The following is a 9,329-nucleotide window of genomic DNA, read 5'->3' as shown; positions in this document are numbered from 1 at the left end:
TTTTTTTTTTTTTTTTTCCCTAGGATAAATTCGTAGATGTGGAATTTCTGGATCAAATGGTATGAACCAGTTTAAGATTTCTCCTTCACCTCCACCTTATACATTATCACCTAATTAGTTTATCATATGTGGTAAAAACATTATTTCCCAGTTGTTGTTTGCCTATTGATTTTGTATCATTTATGCTGGGGTCTTTTTTTTTTTTTTACATGTTACAGCTTTATATTTTTAGATATCTGTAGCTATCAATTTTTGATTTTATGATTTATTTCTTTCCTTTAGTGAGTATATTGACTTGTATTTTTTTCTAGTTATTTCATTGCTTCATTTTTTTTTTTACTAACTCTAATTCATCTGGAATTCATTTTGGTATGTGGTATGAATATGAAGTAGGATCTAATTTTGTTTTTTTTCCAAATAGGTCACCAATTGTTTCAGCATCATTTATTGAATAATTCAACCTTCTTCCACTGATATGAAATGGCAACAACTGCTCTCCCTTTAGCTAGGGTATAGTGTCCACAGGTTGGCCATTTTCTTTCTACCCGAGATGGTCACATTCCTCAATAGCACTCCTACCTTCTTGCAGCTTCTGGCAGCTTTCTAAAACATCATGTTCGTGTTCATGCCTTTCAAGGATTCTAGGCACATGTGGTTTAGGGCAGTGGTTTTCAAACAGGATTTATAAATTTAAAATTTTCCAAAATTGTATTTTTATCGGATGCTTTTCACAAATTAAAATTGAGGAATCTGAATATAGAAAACCACTGTTCCAGATGTGCTATTCCTCTTGGACACAGCTGGCATTCTAATTGTGTGTTCAAAACTTTCCCCCAGGGTCAGTTAGTGTTACTCCTATGATTCCTTCTTCAACCTTTTTTCTACTCCTCAGGTTCTCGGAGAATTAAAGCTGTCTGGTCTTAGTCTCTGGAATTTTCTAGAATGGTATAAGAAGGAAATGTAAGAGATGTGTGAGGAGCAGAAATAAATAATGTTTGCCAGCCTGTTGCTGGCAGTAGTCTGATCTAGGGATTTAAAGAAGGTAGGATGAGTCCCGATCCATGCCACCACTGCCACCCTCTCTTGTAGGTAGACACACCCCCAGTGGTTCACTTCTTTTCGCTGTAGGCGGAAGGCTCCAGCATGAAACGCAGACTCAGTGGGAGAAGAGTTAAATGTTGCTTACAGAAATCTTTGATTATTAAAATCACCTGCTACCCACTGTTGGCCATCCCAGCCCCATTCCCACGCCCAGCACAGCCTTCTTTCTCTGTTGTCTTCCTGACTCTGGCCTCTAGCCTTTCCTGATTCAGGAAGAAAAACTGAGGGCATTGGGTTGGAGGGTGCCTTGCCTGCCCTTATTAGGGGCTCATTTGGCTCACAGCCAGAGTCCCAGTCATTTCTTGACTTGCACATTTAGGCTGTGATTTGTTTGTGACTGGAGGCTGGTTTCCCTGGCAACAGCAGCTCTCCAGGGCATGCGCATTTGCTCCTCTGCAGTGGCAGAATGTGGCTGTGTCAGCGAGGTGGGGTGGGACTGTGGTGGGGGCCGACGTCACTGGAGGCGCTCTTCTGCAGTCATGATGTCAGTTTTTCTGGGCTAGACTGCCATCGTTATCTTAAATAGAGCATTGCGTTATTTTTTTTAATACTTGGAAGGCTTTGAGCTACTCCCTTTTCTTCCACGTTCCCTTCTCTCAATATATCCAGCAATGACCACGAAGTATTCCCAGTGTTTGAGGCCAATGATGCTCCCGGAACCCTAAGGAGATTCATGATAGTGTGGACACAGGAAACAAACTGCCTGGTTTCAGACCTGCGCCTCTTGGTAGTTGCGTGACCATAGTACATAGTGCTTCCATTTTCTCAGATATAAAATGGAGATTAATAATAGCACCTTTAGAACAGTGTCTGTTACACAGTAACCGTAGTGTAAGTGTTGGTATCATCTGTAGATATTAAAGGAGAATTTGCCCTGAAACAGACTTGCCCTGCAATGTACAAACTTACCCTCTATTGTCCACTGGTCAAATACACACACACACACACACACACACACACACACTTTCTCTCTCTCTCTCTCTCTCTCTCTCTCTCTCTCTTAACCTTGCAGCACACAGGCTTTTCCCACGACACACAGACAAGCACCACAGCGGAAAGGCTTACCCCATAGCACACAGGCATCCCCCATATCACTCAGATTTACCTAAAAGCACACACATTCTCCACAAGGCAAAAAGTCTCACCAAAGGGACATGGATCTACTGCATGTGCCACAGACTCACTGTTCCATAAAGACTGTATCCATGACACTTGCACAATCCCCGATATCACAGACTATCCCCATATCACACAGGCCCTTCGCCTAGCACAGTTTCTCTAGCGAATACAGACTCACTCCACGGGACACAGGCCCTGCAGGATACACAGACCTCACCACAGAACATGGACTCTGCCCATGGCTCATGGATGCCCATGGCACACAGATTCTCCCCACGGCACACAGATTTCTCCCAGTGTCCCACTGACTAAACCAATGGCCAAGATTCTCCCCAGGACACAGGTCACATCCCGAAGATACTCCCTAGAGCATACAGATACTCCCCCCCGCAAGGGCACACAGCCTTATGCCATGACACAGAGATGCACTCTAGAGCACATGGACTGTCCACAGAACACAGACTTTCCCCCAGAACACAGTTCCTGGCCCAGCTTGGAGACCCACACCGAGGGACACACTGTCCCACACCAGACAGACTTGCTTTGTGGCACATAGACAAACACCACAGGACACAGGCCATCCCAAAAAGACCCAAACTTGTTCCGTAGTGTACAGACATGACCCAAATCACATGGACTCACCCCATAAAATGCAAACTAAACCCATGGCACAGAGAGTCTCCCCACAACACACAGATTCTCCCCACAGCCAAAAGATTGTTCCCAGAGAACACAGTCTGCCCTACAAACTGAGATGCCCCACAGCACACAGACATCCCCTACAGCGTATAAACTCATCCCACAGACTTTCTCCATGGGACCCAGGCCCTCCCCACTTCAGGCCGACTGGCCCTAGGGTGCACAGCCTCTCCCCAAGACACAGACTTGTCCCACAGCACAAGGACATGCCCCTAAGAACATAGACTCACCCCACAGCCTGAAGACTTACCATGGCACACAGATTAAACCCACGGCCCTCAGGCAAGCTCCCCCCACATCCCAGAGGTGCAGTGGTGTGTATCCCGTGGGCACACAGGATTGGGCCACCACACACAACCTCATCCTGCAGCGCACGGGGTCACATCACAACCCATGCCACCCCCACACGATGCAAATGCTCACCCCGTGGCGGGCTCCCTTGCTCTGCTGCAGCTCAGCCTCCCCCATGCAGACGCTCAACCCCGATTCCTTTGACAAGCCCCCCATGGGGCGCAGCACTGCGCCCCAGCACACGTTGGTCCCGCAAGGGACAGACTGGGTCTAGGACAGACACGCTCAGGCCACAGCAGCACCTAAGCTGTCTCCAGAGTGTCCAGCCCCCGCCCTCCGGGCATACACATGTCCCCCCGCGGGGCCAGTCACGGGCACGATCCAGGCTCCCCTCGTTCATTTCACAGCGCAGACGTGTCACCCAAACACATTCCCCAGCACGGCGCTCCGACCCCCTGGCCCACGTCACTGTGTCACACACGTGCCACACAGATTCACCTCACAAAATCCACACTCCTTCCGGAGCCTCCGCCCTGCGAGCACACACCCTGGGCATGGGCAGCCATGGGCTCTACAATGCCCAGAGCTGCCTCAAAGCCCAGGGACCCATTTCACTGCTCACTACGCCGCTGCCCGTACACAAGTGTGCCCAGAACACGACCCCCTGTCCGTGTATACACTTGCCCCGCAACATACACAAACACCACCGAACGCGGATACTCACCCCGAGTGTGCAGGCATGCTGCCCTTCACGGCGGAGACCGGCCCCACGCCCTACTCATGCTCACTCTGGACACACAGCTTTCTTCTGCGGCACACAGATTGGCATCAAAGCATGGACTTACTCCAAAACAGAAGACCGACCGTTCACATAAACACTCCCCAAGGACACAGACAGACACACGACACACATATGACCCCCTCAATGCAAATATTTCCATCGTAGTCTACAGACCTACTTTCCTGTATCATTGAGCTACAACTCGGGCCTGTGACAGAGACACAGCTTGGGTAGTGGTTAAGAGCAAGGCCTCTGGACCCAGACTACCTGGGTTAGGATCCAGGTTCCACCCTTTTCTAAGTGTATCACCTGGGGTAAGTACGTTTCTCTGTTCTTCAGTTTGCTCCTCTGTAAAACAAACGTAACAACAGGGCCTACTCCGAAGGGAGTGACTAGCCACTAGTACCATTAACCCCAAATACCTAGAACCTGACAACACAAAGGCTCACCAGTGATACATAGACTGGCCCTAGGACAGGTGCAGATACTCTATAGCACACAATTTTAGTATATGTGCTGCCGAAGCGAGCAGTGCATAGCACACAGATCGCCCACCGCAACCCCCCACACCCCACAGAACACAGAACCCTAAACCGATGCCGCTCACACGAGAGAGAGCTGTAGCACAATCAAGAAATTTGCTCTACGGTGCACAGACTTGCTCCATGATACACAGACTCACTCCGCAGTGTTTAGACGCACGACCCCAAGCCTCACCGTACAAGGCACAGACCCACAGCACAACACAACACAACACACACACAAACATTTATGCATGCTCCCTGCAACTCAGTGATGTGCCCTATATCACACCAACAACACCCACACACATACACTCAGATTTTTTTTTTGATCCTAAGACTCCTCCTGCAACACACAGACTCAGCCAACAGTTCACGGGTTCCCCATGGTGCAGACTCGTCATGCACAGACTCATCCAGAACACCTAGACATGCTCTACAGGACACAGATTTGCTCCTGAACAGCTCAGTGTGTATGCATAGACCCCATACGATGCCTGGAGTTACGTTATAACACATAGACTAAACCCACAACATAAGGCCTTTTTTATAAACTAACGCTTGCCTCACAAATCCTGAGAACATTCCATGATACAGATTGCATAGCCCAAGACACCTAGTGTTTCTTCAGTATGTACAGAGAAGCCTCATGGTGCTCACCATCATGTAACACACACTGTCGCTCCACAATGCACAAACTCATCCCCCTCAGCCTGCCTGCTGCCTCTATTGCACAAACATGTCCCACAACACGAAGACACTTCCCATGAGCACAGGCCTAAAATGCATAGACGCATTCCATGAGAACACACCATGCACACACATATTACAACACACAGAGGCATCCTCCAGTGCACAGACCGCCCCCCCCACCATGTAGCAGTGAGCCCCAGAATTCCTGGAGACCCTGACAACATAGACACATTTCCCGCAGCACACATGGTTGCCCCATGACTCACAGAGGTGCATCGTCACATACGAACCTCCCCCATAAAGCAGACTTGAGCACCAACACCCAGACTCCGCAAGGCACAGACCCACGCCGTGATCCAGGGACTGGACTCACGAGTAAGCACACTTTCCGAATAGGTACGCATGCAAACACACAAAACCCTTTGACAATCACACAATCACACCACCACACAAGTTTTCTTGAAAGCAGAGGCTTGACATGCTGCTTACACAGTTGGCCTGCGCACAGGGCAGACGTTAACCCTTCGACATCCTAACGATGTGAGAGAATGCCCTCTCCACGAAACCCGTTGCACAATTCACACAGAAGCCCCACATTACTTGGATTAATTTTATAATCTCTGGCCGTTCTGTAACCCAGGACCTGCCACCACACCTAGACATACTCCACAAGACCCAGAGACATTCCGTAAACACAGCACACCCCCAAACGAAGGGGCAGTATAGATTGGGGTTAAAAACTTCCACTTAGGATTCAGACTGACCGGGTTCCAATCCTACATGTATCATTTACTAACTGTTGACTTTGGAAAAGTTTCTTAACCTGTCTGTGCCTTATTTTTCTTAGGCAGAAATTGGAATAATAATGGTACCTACTTAGCAGGGTTGTTAAGAGGAATAAATGAGTGAACGCCTCTGCAGTGCTTAGAACCTTAGTGTTATGGATGTTAGTTGATCTTGTTGTGGCTGTTACTGTTGTTCTTTCTTCTGCACAAGGACCTGGACTATGATGGTAAGACTTAATCTAGAATCATTAGAAGCAACCCCATGACGCATGGAGTATACCCCCATAAAGCCTAGAACCACACCAGAGCTCCCACTCCCTCCGCCCTCTGCTCACAGTCCCGTGATGACTGCACGTAGGCCATGACGCCCGGAGCAGCTTCCATGTGGAGTCTGCAAAACAGCGACGCATCACACCACACCTAGACACACAGTGCAGTGCATCTGCATACCCGAGGTACAGACCGCTTAGCCACGTGAAGACTCATCAGCCGAATGCGCCCTAGCATGCATACATGAATATATGTGTATGTGTATATATGCGTATATACGTACACACGTGTATGTATAGGCTCTGCAGTACACATACCTCAGAATACACTAGACCTACAATGTAAAGAACTCACTTTAAAATCCCTAGAAACAATCCACAATGCATAGGCTTTTCCAACACACAGCCTTGTGTCACGCCATCCCTGTCAAAACCCTGTATACCCCGAATCGCTCCCCATGCTCAGACTCACCCCATAATGCAGATTATCTTTCCACAGGACTCAGACTTGCTCTGCAACACGCCGGCTTGTGCCTCAGGACATGGATAGCCCCGTTCCCCACAGACAGATCTTCCATATGCAGAATCGGACGACAAAGCAGATACACCCTGCGATGCCTGTATGAGGCACGTAACCCACACACAGGCTCCAGTAAACACCTTCACTTCTCAATACCAAGACTTGTCCCTCAGCAAACGGAAAACCCTCTGACACACACAGCTGCCATACAATACCTCGACAGGCCCTACACTCCTCAGACCCAGCGTTAGGGTGCGCACTCCTCCCACGCAGCAGCGAGTGGCCTCCCAGGGCACCCTCTTGTCCCACTGTGCACTCCGGCACCCGCACAGCCCACAGCTCCCCTAGGGAGCAGTCACATCACATTACGGGGCAAAGGCCCCAGACACCTTCAGTTGTGTCCACACAGTCCCCCAAAAGATATGCAGGACCCATCGAACTCAAAAACAATCCATAACCACAGACTTGTCCCATGGTCTGCAAACACATTCCGTAATGCACTGATGTCTCCCACAATGCAGATGTCTGCCTGCATGACCCGCGCTCACATCGGAACAGTGAGTCAACTCACTGCTCACAGATCGCAGTCCACAGGCTTGCCCCACAACATACAGGCTCGCCCCATAATGCACAGAATAGTAACATAATGCCAAGGTATGCCGCACAGAGCCCACACCGCCACACCATGCACATAGTCCTTACACAGCACACTCATGCACCACAGAACCACGTATAAACCCCATCAAAGTCCACATAAACCCTGCGGCACACAAGTCTGCCCCATAACACCGACGTGCTATGCAACAACGACTCTCTGTGCAGAGGTTGGAATCACAACACACAGATTCACTCTACACAGCCGATTTGCTCCACAACCTACACAGTCACTCCACAATGAAAACGCTAGAACCACCACACCCAGGCTCACTGCAAAGCATTCTCCCCGCCCTAGCTTCTCTACCACATAGATACGCCCCTCAACTCACCGACTTGCCTGTCCACACCTGGACATACCAGACAACACATAGACGAGCCCCACTATCCAGACAGATGTCGGACCACCTCGTCTGTGACACAAATGCGGTTCACAGGACATTTAAACCACAATACGCAGACCCATGCCATGTCCTACTTGCTTTGCTCTAATATCACAACCCTAGACTTCTCCCCAGACACAAAGGCCTGTCTTAAAGTGCACACGCATGTGTCACAAACCCCAAAATCACCCCATAACACCCAGATTCATTCCACAGTACCCAGACCACCATACCATTAACGCACAGACACAAACACGCAGCACGCAGACTTGCCCCAAAAGCCCTTAGCAGCGCCACGGGATGCAGACCTGCCTCACAACATACCCTCACCCGGCCACGCAAACACCTGGCTTCCAGGGAAGATAGGGGCAACAGAGCCCATAGAATTGTCTTGTTGGACAAAGACACATCCTGAAACGTGCTTCCATAGTCTGTTACACAGACTTCCTAGCCCTACCACTGACTAGCTCATCATGCAGCATACGGATTTGCGAAAAACCCAATGCATGGGCACAAACGCACAGCTCAGACTCTTCCCAAAAAGCACAGAATCCTATTGCAAAGCACTGACATGCCCCTGCAACGCACAGTATCAAGTCACAATGGGGAAATGTATCTCATGTCACAAGGGTTTTCATACAGTGCAGAAACATGCCCCATCATGTCTCTCTTCCATGACATGGCCATTCAAACATTCTTTACAATTCCTAGGTAGAAGGCAAGACTGCCCACCACTCACAGACCCAGATCAAAGCATACAAAACCACCCTGGAGTATACGTATTTGCCATGCATTGTGTAGGGTCAACTCATGACACACAATACTCAAAGTTGATACAAAATACACACACACACACATCCTTCAGCAGAAGATGGATCCCAAACACACTTGGGGTCAGTGACAAAACTCAAGCTCCTCTTCCAACAAGACACAGTCCATCCCACAATATATCAAACAACTGCACAATGAATGCAGTTACCCCACTTGCCCAAGCACTGTACACACATACACTACAATACATAGACATACCCTACAATGCAGAGATGTGTCCCCAGATACAGACTTCTCATGCAACACGTAGGATCACATCACAGCACATCTGCTCATGATTCAAGAGACAGATCAGCCTAACACACTTTTGCCCCACAGCACACTAACTTTACAAATCCCAAACTTGCACCAAAACCTGAACTTCCACAGATTTGACCCACAGAGTTTCAAACTCACAATATGACATACAGACTCTAAAAATAGCTGCCAAACCATATTAAAATATAAAACTATGCCCCCGTGGAAACACCCTCACCAAGCCCATGGTTGACCTGCAGTGAGTGAAAAGGAGCCACAGCACTCCAACTCTGCTCCCAAGGTTTGAGTTGCCGCCCAATGTGCAGAGCCTCATTGTAATGTACAACTATAACCAACAACGCACACACCTTCCCCAGAGAACAAAGTCTCCTTCGCCACACACTTACCACACAGTTTCCAAATTTGTGCCAAACATGCATACTCA

General features: G+C 48.8%; 1 long non-coding RNA gene across 2 annotated transcripts in view; it reads left to right on the top strand.

Moving 5' to 3' along the window:
- Positions 1-9,329, top strand: part of LOC132006704 (uncharacterized) — a 55,717-nt gene that overhangs the window by 1,833 nt on the left and 44,555 nt on the right. For both annotated transcript variants that reach the window (XR_009401192.1, XR_009401193.1), the window contains exon 2: positions 24-59. This is a non-coding gene — a long non-coding RNA (uncharacterized LOC132006704). The remainder of the gene's footprint in view (positions 1-23; positions 60-9,329) is intronic.

Source organism: Mustela nigripes, chromosome X (genome assembly GCF_022355385.1).
Source record: "Mustela nigripes isolate SB6536 chromosome X, MUSNIG.SB6536, whole genome shotgun sequence".
NCBI lineage: Eukaryota > Metazoa > Chordata > Mammalia > Carnivora > Mustelidae > Mustela > Mustela nigripes.
This window is presented reverse-complemented; position numbering and strand designations above follow the sequence as displayed.